Raw genomic sequence first — 16,442 nt, 5'->3', positions numbered from 1 at the left:
ACTATCCTGAAAGGGGGAAACAAAATCAGCTAAGAAAAAGCCAGAGATGCCATCCTAGAGGACTGAGTAGGTTCTATTGCAATGTGACTAAGATAGGTATTCAGTGTCCTATGAATAAAAAAAAAATATTTAGAGTTAAGATTTAAGGTCAGTTGCTTGTTCAGGACCATTCTGGTAGCGACTGACTAGTAAAATCCAAGTGGGTGTTGAGTTACTTGATTACAGAAACTGAAAAAGGGGGCAGGAATTCTTTTTCAGGGAGTGGGCAGGAAATGCCTTCCAACTATAGGTAGAGGATGAGATGAAGGCATTGGACCAGACTCTGGAATATAAAAGTAGAATTACTGGAGGCAAAATATTCTGTGATATATAAATGAAAATGCCATAAAGTTTGTTTCATTTTATTTACACAATTGCAGGATACCTGGGTATACTCAAGTGTAGAGGCTCTCTTTTTCTGTTCTGTAGGTAACAAAGTATTTCAGTGGCATAGTAAATTAATGGACCACAAATTCATGCCAGAATCCCAAAGAGTGATAATTGTAAGGATGCTACAGCATTTTGAGCTTTACATATAAGCAAGATCTGCCAATGTATATTCTTACCAAAATCTTTTCATAGAGCAGAAGGCCATGAACTAAAGAGGCTAATAAAAATGTTTTCTCTTGGAAAACTCAGGGAAAGAGGTCAAATTTCTTGAATTTTATCCATTTCTAATGAGCTTTTTTGGTCAGCAAAAAGACAGTAAGTCATCAATAAGATAACTTCATGGGTGACTTTTTAAAGCTTGAAACTACAACTCTGGGTTGGCTAAACACTCTGGCTTCTACTGTTTTCTCTGGGAATGCTTACTATTTGGGAGGCCATGCTCTTTAAACAATCCTGTCAACCTCCCTCATTTGGGATAACACCACATCATAGGGAGACCCTTGCTAGCAATGACTCCCCTCTCTTTTAGGATCACCAGGTTTGTACCCAAGAGCTGGCCAAAGAAAATTCTTGCCAGTGTTAGAACTGTGCTATAATTTAATTCTGGTGAGGCTCGTTCTCAGCATCCACCCAGCACAGCCTCCTTCTCTGTGGGGGTGGGGGCTAACTGCCAGCGGGAGGTGCTAAATCTCAGTTCTACCAAGGACAGGAACAAAAATACCAAGCTAAATTTCACTTGAAACAATTATCTGCACACTGAATCACTCTTCTCTTCTCATATCTCTGTTGCCCTCCTGACTACCTCTTTGTAATAATGCTGCAGTGCTACTCACAAAAGACAAAAGTGAGTGTTCTTAGCTAAATATAACTTAACTGATAGTGTTGAAATTAATTAACGCTGAATTTTAATCATGTAGCAAATGTTAAGTGTCAAACGTGAAAGGGTAGTTAGTAAAGGTCAAGGGACATATGTCAAAGTTCTGTGAAGCATAAGCTAACAGCAGTTGAGTGAAATTTTTCACAGAAGCTGTTTAAAGGATTGTACCGCCTTCACTCCTACCCTGACTGCTGTCTATCTATAATATTTCCCATGTGAAACCTTAACCTAGGCAATTCTTTTGCATGGAAAACCACTCAGTTTAAGCAAAAGTGTATATTTGTCTCATGTTTGGCAAAAGACATTAACTGCCATTTTTCATTTGCTGTAGCATTTGTACAATTAAGAAGCAAATAGGTTGGCCTGAGCTCTCATCTGCAGAAAGAATTGACTTATTCCCTGCTTTGCTATCAGCTACCTTTTTTATTCTAAAGTCTGAAGTCTATATCATTCCATAGGCTTTCTTGGTGAATCAGGTCAGATTATTCCAGAGGACAATTGGGGCAGTGACAGTGCTGTCCCTGGAAACCCGGCATGGTGATTTGGAATCTTGGGAAGCTCTCCAGCCTTGTTTGTGAGGCAAATACTGCTCTCCTTAGTAACATTTTTGAGAATCTTAGAGCCCAGGAAGTCTGTCTGAATCTTAACATAAATCTCTCCTGCTTCACTTCAGGCAATTGTCTCATCTAAACTTCATTGGAAATGAAGGGACTACCCCCACCGCCACTTGCAAAACATTTCTTTGAGAATGGTTACTAAACGTTCCCCTTTCCTTTCCTCATGTAATAACACTGCAATCTCTATCAACTTCACTGAAAAATTCAAATAAAAAATGTTCCATTTTCTGACCGCTAACAAGGGACTGAGAACCGTTCTTTAGGAACCTCCAATTATAATTTTTTCTTTGGGTGAATTTCATGCCTTTACCCTCAGTTTGATCACTTAGGGCATTCCTTGTTATATATTGGGTTATTTAAAATTCAAACAAAAACCTTCCCTAGAACTCCATGGTGAGTTTTGTCCATTTGGCGAAGTCTTTGGATTTTACAGTTTTCTCCTTTTTACTTATTTTATTCTTCCTAGATCTTTCATGGTTTGGTAGCTCTTCTAAATTTCATTTCTTCTCCTTGATATTTCAAAAGTCTATTCTTGACAAGAATAGAATTATAGATGGTGCACTAACCTCTTTAGCAAAGTATCAGACCTATTTAAAATAAGGACTCTCCTTTTTTCTCAAGGGTTTTACAGATTGACAGCCTAATGATAGAGTCAAATGGTACTGTATTAATGATGGGGGAAGAGTAAAATATATACCTTAGAGTGATGTGGGAAATAAAAGTTTAAACAAAAGCTAAAGAAATCTTTTTATAAAGTCCTATAGCAGAAGAAAAATTTGTAATACAATACTGGCAAGACCAAAAGAAGTGCAAAAAATAAAAATTAATACCCTCTATATAGAAAGTGAAAAATCTTTATGGAAAGCAAGAGATTTAGCTCAAGACTATATTTTCTTTACATGTACCAAAACCAAAAGAGAATAGATCAATGTGCAAAAGATAATGGACCAATCCATCCATGGTAAATCATCACTGGACCATCATTCATTCAATTCAACAAACCCCACAGAGCACTGATATGCTAGGCACAACAAAGGGGCTGGCAGTAAAAAGATGAACAAGCTTACATTAAAAATGCCTGTAATTAGAAAACAGGATAGGACATAAGAGACTTCAGCCAATTTTCTTAACACAATTTAAACTCTGTAATGAAGGAACAATACCTAATGAGAACCAAATACTTAACTCCACCTATCTTGGGACAAAGCTAACTAACTTAGGTGAAGGAAATCAGTAAAGACAATAGAACAAAGACAATATTGAAGTTAAGTGTCAAGGTTAAAAATAGTAATGATAAATGTAATAATAACAGCTACTGCACAATACAACTTCTTAAAAGTCAGGCTTTATATTAGGAGTTACACAGTTCTTTCATCCAGTTCTCTCATTAGCCAGACTGGGCAGGAATTGCCATCATTTCCATTTGTACTGATAAGGTAATATAATCTAAAGAGGTTAAGTACTTGACCAAGATCTTACAATTCATAAGTGGCTGACCTTGAATAATAATTTAGATGTGTCTAACCCTAACCATTTAGCCAGGTTCCTGGCATTCAAGATTCAGTCAAAGAAAAAAGTTGAAAAAAACTAGCCGATATGGTTAATTCTGTAAAATGAATTAGTCCATTGACTGGAGAAAGAAAATTAGCCAAACAGATTATTTGGCACCAGGAGGCCCATTTAGTTAATCAGCTGAACTGCTCCCTTGTAGGTAGCTAAGGATTCTCTGCCATCATAACTCCAAGGGCTATGAAATGAGAAGGATTTGGGGTCATAGTAGCTCAAGTTTTGAAGAGGTTGACTCACAGGTAATCTTTGGCAAAACAATGAAGTATCCTGAGGCTTGGGACCTTTATTAACATAAAAGAATAGTATCATCTCTTTCTAAGGACTTTGGAGTTAGGTGATGAAGGCAAAGCACTGATTACTGTCCCTGGTACAAGGTGAACTCACAACTATTGCCAACATTGTCAACAGACTGGGTTCAAACTCTGGTTCTACCAAGTACCAGCTGAATGGATTTGGGGCACATTCATATGTTCATACAAGAAACTTATCAAATATGTTAACTTGCTAAGAAAAAACTAGGTCACAGAACAAGCAAGGTCCTACTCTTAAGAAGCTTACATCCCTGTATGGATACTTGACTTAAATGTATTACTGGTCTGTTATTGCTATACATCTGTTTTGTCCTCTGGTATGTGGAAGGGATGACTTGTCTTTCCCATCAAAGAAATAGAATTATATACCCAACCCAGGTAAATCCACTTTAAAGCAGAAGCTCATTATGCTTGCTTAACTCATGGCTTCCTGGAATGTTAAATGTTAACATTGCCCCTTATCTCATCTATAGTTAATTGAGAAAGACTGTGAACCCTGACTCCTACCAATAGGAGAAGGGGGCAGTGTTGCATCAGGGATAAAAACCCGAGTGGACTTCCCACCCCGTGTGCATGGTTACTAGCCCTTTATAGGTTGCACACCTTTCCGCAGAAGTAAAACTGTTTGCCTTGCTGACTGACTCTTGAGTCTTATTCATCAAGCCAGAGATTTTTTTCAACAGGTATATGCTTAGAGCCATGAACATTTTCTAGTAGATGTTCAGCAAATGCTTATCAATGTTTTAGAATTAAGTTGACTTAAATGGGTAAGCTGCAGATGCCTCTTATGGTTTTATTTATTTATTTATAGTGGGGGGGGAGTACTTTTTGTTTTAAGCTATTACTAAATCCCTAGAGTTCTCTAGTCACGAAATTGCTTTATGGCTTTCCAAAATGTATTCATTTTAAGAACTTGGCTATGAAGTTCCAGTGTGATCTATGAGCACATCCATTTATAAAAGCAAAATAATTGTGCCAAACTTTAATAAACTGATCAGCATTCCCCTTTGTTAAGAAATTTCAGAAAATCACACACATGCAATGATAGCTTATAAAGCAGAAAACACTGGAGTAATATCTTTCGTTGCGCAGGTTGAGTATTCCTGATATGAAATGTTTGGGATCACAAGTCTTTCAGATTTCACAATTTTTCAGATTTTGGAATATTTGTATACACATAATAAGACAGTTTGGGCATGGGATCCAAGGGTAACATGAAATTAACTCATGCCCTGAAGCTAATCTTATGCAATGTTTTTAGAGTGTGCTGTGGCCCATCCCATAGGACAGGTGTGGAATTTTCCACTTGTGGAGCATTCAGAAAGTTTTGGATTTGGGATTTCAGATTATCAGACTAAGGGTCCTCAACCTGTATTGTTCATTTTATCAATTTAGTCAATCATTAGCATAATAAGAAAGAAATCTTGGAATACCAAGTGAAAAGCTATGTAGTTGAAGGCAAAATTAACAATTCATTTTTTAAACGTTAGTGTAATTATTTCTAAAAACTGTGCCCACAAAAATAAAATTCATGAAAAAAAAAGCTAACAGGGAAGCCCTGAGCTTTACTGAGGTAAGAGAGATCACTTCAAATACTGATGTTTTTGGTTTTCTTGCTTTCTTGAAACAATTAAGCATAACTAAATTTTATCATAGAGTTAAAGCACAGAAAGATAGCCATTTCACTGTTTAATTTAATAAATTATAACCAGGCCTGGCCATGGTGACACATATCTGTAATCAGCTACTAGAGAGGCAGAGGTAGGAGGATCATGGCTCATGGTTTGAGGTCAACCCAGGCAAAATGTTACTGACATCCTGAAGGACATGGTAGCCTTTTCCTTTCATCCCAGCTACTCAGGAGGTCAAATTAGGTGGGCAGCAGTCCAAGGCTGGCCCAGGCAAAAGTGTAAAACCCTATCTAAAATCAAACCAAAGCAAAAAAGGATGAGGGTGTGGTTCAAGTGGAGGAGCACTTGCCTAGCAAGTGTGAAGCTCTGAGCTCAAACCCCAGTACCATCAAAAAAATAAACAAATAAATACAAAAACTTAACTTTAAAGAAAAAATTGTGACTATTAGTCACAGAAGCATCGCATGCAAAGAAGAATTACAGCATACAAGCATAACTTAGTAATCACTAATAAATGAATACTTGTGCCCCCAGGGTAAAAACATAGTATTTCCACAAGGTTTAAAGACCCAAGTGTACCCAATGTCTTTCAGATGAGCCCAAGTAATCCGTCTACCAGATTTCACTAACCATTTCCTTACTTTTTTTCATACATGTACCACATTGTGTGTATACGTGCCAACAGTTTAGTACTTGATTTCACCCAGTTTGCACATTTATTTTGGCAAAATCATGCATGTGAGCTTTTCTCTGTCTTACTTTTTCTCTTAACATGATCACTGAGATGCATCTGTTGTGAAAGGTGGCTGTGTACTGGGTGGTTGTGGATACAGAGTATGGTACGGTGTAAATATTCCATCACTTACTGGTCTACTTTTCTGTTGCTGGCAGTTATTTTTCTAACACATAAGGCCACCACTGACCCATTTCTTCCTGGAACAATTTCTCTAGGGCATATACCTAGAGCTAGAACTTATAAGAAATAGGGTACATATTGGTACAACTTGTTAGGTAATGGCAACTTAATTTCCTAAATAGTTTACCAAGCATTCTGGCTAGTAGAGACCATTATTTCTTACTTGCTATACATCCTCAGCAAAACTTGGTGTCCTCAGCGTGTTTAGATTTTGCCAATGTAATTGCCATGAAATGATAGCTTACTGAAGGCTGAGCTTACGTTTCTTTGATTTACCAATGAGGTTAAATATATTTCCCTATTTAATAATCCACTGAAGAATTCATCTTTAATAAAATGCTTGTTCTAGAAGTCATTTGTATGTTTTCTTATTGGCTTAATTATATTTTTTATTATTGATTCTGAAAGGTTCTTCATATATTATGGATACAAATCCTGACAATGCTAGAACTGAAAATATTATGCCTTTATTTATTACTCACTTTGTGGGCTGTTGCTTTGATAAACAAAAATTTTTAACGTCAGTATTCTCAACTTACTGACCTTAATTTTTTATAAATTCTGTGCTTTTTATGATATTTAAACATTCTCCCCTAGTTTTAACAGGTAAAGATAGTCTCTGAAATTTTCTTACAAATGCTTAAACATTGGCCAACTCATAATAAAGAACCACAGAAAGTTAGGGAATGAAAGAAAAATCTTCAACTTAATGAAGAATATGTGCAGCTAGATATAGTGGTATAGACCTGTAATCCCAGGAGGAGAGGGGGTGGTGCAGGAGGATTGTGGAGTTTGAGGCTAGCAAGGGCTACATAGCAAGACTATCTCAAAAACAAAAAAAGAGAGAAAAGCATGTACAAAAACCTACAGCAAATATCATATTTAACACAAAAAATTAAAGACTTTTGCTCTAAAATCAAGAACAAAGCAAGGATGTTTGTTCTCACCCCTGGAAAAGTTTGGTGGTTTCGTTAAAGACTAAACATGTAGCTTCATAGAATCCAGCAACTGCACTTGTGAGTGTTTATCCCAAGTAAATGAAATCATGTTCATAAAAAACTTGCATGCTAGAAATGGCCATATTACCAAAAGAAATCTACGGATTGAATACAATCTCCATTAAAATTCCAGTGACATTCTTCACGGAACTAGAAACATGTCCTAAAACTCATATAGATGCACAAAAGACCTCAAACAGCCAAAGCAATCCTGAGCAAAAAGAGCAATGCTGGAAGTATCACAATACCTGACTCCAAACCATACTGTAGAGCCACAGTAATAAAAACAGAATGGTACTGGAACAAAAATGAAACACTTAAGCCAACAGAATAGAAGGCCTAGAAATATACCCACATAGTAACAGCTATCTGATTCTCAACAAGTGTGCCAAAAATATATGTTGGTGAAAAGACAGCCTCTTAACAAATGGTGCTGGAAAAACTGGATATCCACACATAGATGACTGAAGCTAGATCCCTACCTCTTACCTTGTACACAAATCAACTGAGGACAGACAAAATGGCTCATGCCTATATTCCCAGATAATCAGAAAGCAGAGATCAGTAGGATCACAATTCAAGGACATCCCAGGCAAAAAGTTAGAGAGACCCCATCTAAATCAATAAGTTCAGGCCTAGTAATATGTGCCTTTCATTCCAGGTACACAGGAGGCATAAATAAGAGGATCATAGTCACGTCCAGCCCAGGCAAAAAAAAAAATCAAAAAAGCAAAAAGGGCTGGGGACATGGTTCAAGTGGTAGAGCTTATGCTTAGCAAGCATAAGAACCTAAGTTCAAGCCTTAGTATTGCCAAAAAATGAAAGATAATATGGGATATATACACAATGGAATATTACTCAACCACAAAGAATGAAATCATGCAGTTTCAGGAAAGTAGGTGGAAATGGAGATCATCATTTTAAATGAAATAAGTCAGACTCAGAAAGACAAATATCATGTTTTCTCTTATATGTAGGATCAGAATTAAAAACAAAAAACACTTGAAAACAGAAGAACTACATGGGAAGAGGAAGGAAACCTGCTGGAGCAGAGAGAGGGGAAAAGAGGGCAATGAGAGTGAGTGTAATCAAATCATGTTATGTACATAAGAACATGTCATCGTTAAACCCATTATTTTGTATTATTAGCACATGCTAATTAAAAAGAAGTTGCTTAAGTAAAAAAATTTTTAAATCCAAAACTTGCACATGAATATTCATAGCAGTTTTATTTGTAATTGTCCAAAAAGAATCACATCAATGTCTTTAAGCTGATGAATCACATTAAGCCAAGTGTGGTAAATCCTTGTGGTAGACTATTCCTTAGCAATAAAAACAAACACTATTGATTCACACAAAAACCTGGACGACTCTTGAGGCAATTATGCTCTATGGAAGCGGCCAGTGTGGAAAGGTTGCAGTGTTACGTTCTCTTTCATAGAATTCTTGGACAACAAGATTCTACAAGTGGAGGAGTGAGGGGAGAGATAGGAGTGAGGGGAAAAGTTGTGGGGGGCTGTGAAAGGGTAACAGGTGGCAACACTGTGGGATGAAATGTTCTTAAACTTGACTACATCAGTGTCAATATCCTCATTGTGATGTTACGTCCTAGTTTTACAAGATGCTACCAAAGGAAATTGTTTTGGTAAAGGGCTCATGAGAACCCTCTGCTAATTTCCTAACAATTGTCTATGAATCTAACTTTTCTTCCATTTTTTGTTTCTAAAAACTTGGAATTAAGTTTTTGTGTGATGGGAGGAGGTTTCCTCTGGAGCGCTTTTCGAGAAGTCCTTTCTTTCTTCATGAATCTGCAGCACCAACTCTGCCATGTGTCATTTCTATGCACGCTGCACATTTTCTGGGCACTTTGTTCCATTCAGTGTTCCGTTTGTCTGTGCTGTTTCCAATACCACACTGGCTTATCACTGCAGGTTTACAGTAAGTACCTGTTTCAGTTGGCAAGAGCACGGCCCACCCTTGCCTTATCCTCTGTCTTCAGGGATTCTTGGCCCTTAACTCTTCTCTATAAATTTTAGTGTTAACCTGTCAAGTTCCGGGAAAACCCTATTGGGCAGAAGCAATGCCGTTAAAATATTGTCTTACTACCCATTAAACATTTATGCTAGTTTTCTATTTAAGACATTTTAATATTTTATAGTCAACATTTTTCATTAAAAGCTTTGTATATTTTTCATTACATTTATCCTTAACAAAAGCAGTACATATTAGCTAAACAGCTAAAATGAATTCTTTTCTTAAATAAAACTTTGTGTGCATAGAGAGGTGAGATTAATTTTTAAATTTTGATTTTACATCTGGCAAAGATTCTTACTAATAATTCATCTATATATTCTATTTTCTATAAAATTATATCATCTCTTAAGAATTACGGTTTTGTTTCCCCTTCTAATAATTACACTTTTTATTTTGTTCTCATACTCTTTTGGTGAATACCATGTTAGTAGAAAACATTTCAATCTTCTTAGTTTTAAAGGAAATGTACATAATGCTTTATCATTGAATATGTTTGTGCCAAATTACTATACTATTACCTTATCAAATTAAGGGGACTATTTTTAGTTTGGTAAAAATGTATATCACACATGTTTCCCTTTTGTAAGTGCCTTTTATCCATCTATTGAAAAGACCATGTAATTTTTTATTAATCTGTCCACATAAGAAATTAATGAATTTTCTAATGTTTAACAAGCTTTCATTTCAAGAACTAATTTTTGCATTCTATTTCCCAATGTTTCTAAAGTTTGCCTGTATGTTTCCATGAATGATATTGACTCCTCATTTTCCTTTATTGTTTTGTCCTTGTTTGTTTACTCTTGTTTATTTCATATCAAGAGTAAATCATTTCATAAAGTGAGTTAGAGTAATTATTTTGTAAAAGTCTTTGTGAAAAGTTTGAATTATCTGGTTTTTCAATAGCTGGTAAAAGATCATTTTCAAACTGCTTGGAATGGGTGCTCACTTAATGAGGAGATTTTTAATTATTCATTTTTTTAATGGATAAGACAATCCAGATTTTCCCATTAATCTTGACTAAATTTTAATAACCCAATGTTATAGGAAATTTGTCATTCCACTAAGTTGTCAAATTTATTGACTTACAATTATTTACTAATTTTAGAATAATTATATCTGATGAATTAAAATTTTTATTGTCAAAAAGTGACTTGTACAGCAATGCATTTTGTCTTAAAGTCTGCAGTGCCTAACAATACTATATAGGTACACTAGCTTAATCTTGGCTTGTTATTTTTTTCATCTTTCATTTTGTGCCCATGTATTCAAGTCTTTCTAAATTTTTAAGTTTTAGGTATGTCTCTTAGAAAAAAAAATGCAAGGATTCATCCTATCATATATTTGAAGAATTTACTGCATTTTCATAGAGATTATTGCTATGTTTTAATTCATTTTAGCACCTTATTTAGTGCCTACTTTTTGCCCTACCAGAAAATAATTCCAATCTCACCTTATTTGAGATTGACTGACATTGTTTTCTACAATGTTTCCCACATTTGCTTGTTTGGAATATATAGGTTTTATCTTTTTACTATTCTTTTCATCCAGAAATTTTAACTTCATACCTACAAAATAAAAAAATGATTAATACATAAACAGTTTTTCCACACCAAGTTATATGCCAGCTGTTTCAAGCTTTCTTAGTGTTTCTGGTACTTTTGGCATCTCACTAAGTTTTTCACAGTGCCTCAAGGAAAAGGAAACCTTTAGTTTTGTTCCTTTAGTAATTTTGTTTATTAACTAATTAGGTAAAAACAACTTAATATGTATTTATGCACCATAATAGTAATTTGAAAAAGTAATGGTCATAAATGAAAAGAAGAAATTTTATTTCCTTCCTAAATAACCACAATTGGTTTCTAATAGCATATGTGCACCTTTTTGAATCCTGAAATTCAAACTTTGAGTCTTGAAATAAAATCATATACTTCCATCACTGTTTAATGTTTCATATTGATTTCTCTTAGTATTTGCTTTTTTCCTATCAAAACCCAGTTTAATTGGCATGTAAGTGAAGGGCTGGAGGTATAGCTCAGTGGTAAAGCAAAAATTTGCTTATCATGTGAGAAGCCCTGGATTTGATCCATCTTCTCCAATGCCTTGGAGGAAAAAAAGTCATTGCAAGATAAATACTGTGGTGCAGTGTTGAAATTGTGAACTCTCTTGAGCTAGCATTCTGTGCTGTGGAAAGCAAAAACATCCTGCAGTACCCCTGAGTGCTCACTGGGATATCATGGGTACCTCAGTAAACAGTTTGGGAACCACAGTTATCTGCTATTGTGTTCACTATTTAAGTTCTCTTTCACTCCCTTTCTCTTTTAAATTCAAAATTTAGACAGTATCATATTGTTTTTCAAGATTGATGACTTTTAGTGCACAAGTTTGCTATAATTTTTGCTGAACATTTAAAAAAATTTAGGCATTTCTATAAGTGGCTGTACTTCCTCTTCCTATAGAATGTCTTCCAGAATTTCCTAAGTCATCTATACACAGAAAATTCTCTTGGTTGTAATCTTCCTGAAATTTGCTTTATTTTGCCTCTATTCTGAAAGAGAGTTGTGTTGGTTATGCATTTCTGAGCTGACAATTATTTTCTGTCAGCATGCTAATGATGTCATTCCATGGTCTTCTGATTTTCACCATTGCTCTCAAGAAGTCAGACATAGGATTGGGGATGTGGTTCAAGTGGTACAGTATTGCTTAGCAAACATGAGGCCCTGAGTTCAATTCCTAATACTATAAGAAGTACTGATAAGCAGTAAGATATAAGCCTAATTGTCATTGCTTTGTATGTAATCTACATTCATTCCTCTGGCTGATTTAAAAATCTTCATGGCTTTGATTTTGTATAGCTTAACCACCAGCAATCTAGTCTGATTTTTACCGATTTAAGACTGTAGGACTTCCTGAATCTGAGTCATTATGTCTCTAAAAATCTGAGAAATTCGCAACCATGTTTAAACAATGCCTCTATTCTCCCAAGCTTTTCCAAAAACTTCACCTTAGATATTATATTAGACATATATTAGCTATATTTTAGATGTGGTCACCCTATCTCTTACATTGCTCTGTCTCTCTGGGCTGAATTCTAATTAATTCACTCACTCTACGTCCCAGATCATGAATCTTCTCTCCCATTGTGTTTAATCTACTATTTAATTTGTCTGCTGTGTGCTTGTGCTTTATCCTGAGATGATTTACATTTTCTGTTTTCCAAGTACTCAGAAGCAGCACCAAAATAAGACCACATCACATTAAATTTTCTGCTTGGGCATTTTTGGGCCCCAAGTGGAATTAATTCTTGTCCTGTAGGTAGAATAGCTAGACTATCTCATGGCAGATTTTTCTCTTATATCTTTCTTTTAAGAGCCAAAGTCAAAACAGGCCAGAATCTCTCATTTCCCCTTTTAGTTTCAGTGCAGGTTTTAGTTTTTTTCACCTAGTTCACCACTCAGAATGCTGAATTTTGCATGCCAAACTTTACTCTGAATTCTCTATTCTCTCTTCTATCTCGTGTGGGGCTCAAGATTTTTGTTTTCTTTGTCTTTCCATCTCTCTCTCTCTCTCTCTCTCTCTCTCTCTCTCTCTCTCTCTCTCTCTCTCTGTGCATGTGTTTGTTTTACTGGTCACTGAATGTAGGCCAGTGCTAGGCGTGCTGGCATTGCATACTTCTTGAGCCACACTTCCAGCCATTGTCTCTGTTATGGCCCCAATCTTCAAGTTCTAAGTCAGCAGGTACAGCTAATGCTGGTCTCAGTACATGGTTCTCTGCATGCATCATTTCTGTACTAGCAGATTTCTCTGGTCATGTAGTCCTCTGTATTGTCAAATGGAGAGGTTTTCCAGATATCATTGTATCCTCTTTATGCTACATTTTTGAGGCTTAATTTGATGCTCCAAGCTTTCCCAAGATTAATTAGCCCAGGAAATAAGAAGAATAACAGCTATTAAATAAAATAGGAAATGCAATAGAACCCAGTGAAATATAAAGGTAATTTATGAACTTTAAAGTCAGGATATTAGAAGTCCAGACTCACATCTTTAATTCAATCCTCCTTGGCAGTGGGATCTTTAATTAAATTATCCCAGAACCCGCTGCTACAAACTCTGGTGAAAGTTAAGAAAGCATTCTTTCCCCTCCAGCACAGGGGCCTGCAAAACCCTGTGAGAGGAACCATTCCATGAGGTGGCCAGCAGTATAACTGTGTGTGCTGTCTTCACTTAGCAAGAACCATATAACTCCTTCATTCTTAGGAATCCTCCAACTGCCTAGTGGGAAAACTGTGAGATTTGATTACTTCTAAGAATAGATCATCTTTCTGACTGGATTTACTCTTCCTCTTCCCAGAGACTCTGAAGATTCTAGAAGTTCAGCATGAGAGGCAGACAACATTAATTATATTTAATAAAATAGTTTGGGGGGGATAAGGAGAAGCAAGGAGTGAGAAAGAATGAGGGGAGTGAATAATACCAAAATGTACTGTGTCTATGTATAAAGGAAACCCGCTAAAAGCCGTTGAAAAATGGGGAAGGGGGAAGAGAGAGCATTCGATAGAGGGGTTAATCTGATCAATGTACAATATATGTATGTATGAAATACCACAGTGAAATACTATGATGCACAATTAATATACGCTAATAAAAATCATTCTTGGTCCTTTCCAGAAACCACTGAAGTAAACACTTCTCTCATCAATATTCACTTGTTGATCAAAATTCACTTAAATGTGGATCACAGCCAACCACTCTAATCTCTCAGAGAACAAAGTGCCAAAGAATGTGAGGAAGAAAAAATCAGTTGGACAAAGTGTGACAAAAAGAAGAAATATGTAAACTCTGAGTGGACAAAATTTTCTAAGTGCATACATATCAGGTTAGACAGTTTAATCAGCACAAACATAAAGAAAAAACAGGGTGAGTGTCAGAAGACAGCACCTGTCACTTGCTTACTATTGAGGGGCACTCTGCATGTCCTGTTCATCTCATCTGGATTGTGACCCTAAAGGAGCTCTTGTCTGTATTTCAGAAGTGAAGACACAGATGCATGGGAGATGCATGCTTGCTCTAGACAAAGCAATAAGAAAAGCTATTTTAGGAAGGAGCTCCCACATGACTCTGTGTGGGAAGGTTATATTGATAAGTGTGAGGGGGTCACTGATAACACTGTGGGCAAGTGACCCTTTAGATATGCCCAGGGGTTTTATCAGCATGAAAAGAGTAGGTCATGTATATATAATTTTGGCTCAAATTAGTTTGGATGTTCAGTAGAGAGTAGGGTTGGTGGTAAGACACAGAAAATGAAAAGGAAAGACATGAACCCAGCCAAGAGTTAGGCCAGAGCCTTTTTCGTGCACATCTGTTTTCCTAGATGACTTTGTGAATCCAGTGGCTCATAATTGTAATCATGTGTCATCAACCTGCTTTACAGACACATTTCACCCTGTATTTTCATGGCACTGTCATGTCTCAATGGAGCATCCAAAACAGTGGCTGCTCCCTCTACCTTTCCTCAGAATCATAGGAAACACTGCCTTCAGACTTCTAGCTGTGTGATGTGGCTTCCTGTTTATAAGTATGTTTTATATTCGAGTCCTCACACTTGACACTACCAGTCTAATTTGAATATCATCCTTCCCACAGTGATGATGAAGACTTTCCTTAGAGCTGAGTACTATAGTCTAAGACACGTTTTGTTTAGGATAGTCCTTGAATTATACTTTATCCTGTCCATAGAAGGTTGAGTAATGACTACCCAAATATATCAGGTTCCAATTCCTTGAATATGTCCATTTTACTTTATTTGGAACAAGAGGCTTTGCAAATGGGATTGAATTAAGGATTTTAAGATGATATGACCCTGGATTATGGAAGTTGGACTTAAATCCTGTGTCTAAGAAAGAAGCAAGAGAAGATAACAGACACACAGAGAAGATGAACAGAAGAGAACAGAGTGGTACTGTCACAACCCAAAGAATACCTAAAGCCACTGGAAGCTGAGAAAGGCAAGAAAAGGGCCTCAGGGATGTGGTCATGCCAATACCTTGCTTTGGACCCCTGGCATCCAGAACTGTGAGGGAATAAATACCTGTCATTCTTAAGCTCTTTGGTGCGTACTCTTTTGGTAGAGCAGCCTTGAGACACACTGAATTCTAGCTCTTGAGTTATACCCAGATAGATCATCAGGACTAGAATTTTCAGTTTAGTTTACAACCACTTATTTAAACAAACAAAATCTTACCCAATCTTGTAATCCAAATGGGACTGGAGGTGCACTATAATAGAGACAGGAACATTTTGAGCAACAGTCATGCTTAAGTCAACTGGTAGGTGATATTTCACTGCACATGTTTTCACGGAAGAGTATTTTTGTTTTCATCCTCTTTTGTGGTCTTTTGGAATTAGCTTTGCCACTCTCAGTAACATAGTAGAAACTTGAAACCAAATACTGTTTTCATGTCAAATCTATCTTTCTTCTGTTTTAGTGATTCATCTATGCAAATCATTGAATTCAGGCACAGTCATGAATGTGTACCATATATATAAATGCAGAAGCACATATTGACCTTGCTCTTTGGTGAATTATTTTCTGATGACCCCTAAATACTGATTTTCTCACATTTTGCCATCAACTATGAAGGAATGATTCACAAATGCTTTCTTTTTTCCTATAACATAAGAGCAGTTAGAAATTAAAATAAGGAAGTAAGGAACATTTGGCAAGTATTTCAGAAGATAGTGCTTTATCTGAAAGCAGCACTGACTAGTAAAAAGGAGACTTAACCATTTGGGTTCTGAATCTTCTAATTGCATGAGAAAATTCGGGGGTTAATTTTTTTTAACCTCTCTGGACTTCAACTTCTGCACTATAGCACCTGTTAATATCATCTACTTCAGAGCCTTGTTAAGACAATATATGGGTTAAAATACTTTCACCTGAACACCCTGATCTTCCAACATCAATAATGCCCCCTAAAACTCATTTTCCTACATCAAAGGTTGAAAATTCATATATTTCACAAACAAGCTTGGATTTAAGAATTTTCATAGAAAACTAAAGGAT

The 16,442-nt window shown here is 36.2% G+C and overlaps 1 protein-coding gene across 4 annotated transcripts in view; it reads right to left on the bottom strand.

Moving 5' to 3' along the window:
* Positions 1–16,442, bottom strand: part of Sugct (succinyl-CoA:glutarate-CoA transferase) — a 734,230-nt gene that overhangs the window by 90,376 nt on the left and 627,412 nt on the right. The gene's annotated exons all lie outside the window — the stretch shown is intronic.

This window comes from Castor canadensis, chromosome 2 (assembly GCF_047511655.1).
Source record: "Castor canadensis chromosome 2, mCasCan1.hap1v2, whole genome shotgun sequence".
In the NCBI taxonomy this organism is placed as follows: Eukaryota; Metazoa; Chordata; class Mammalia; order Rodentia; family Castoridae; genus Castor; species Castor canadensis.
The sequence above is the reverse complement of the archived record's forward strand: the minus strand, read 5'-3'. Positions and strand labels throughout refer to the sequence as shown.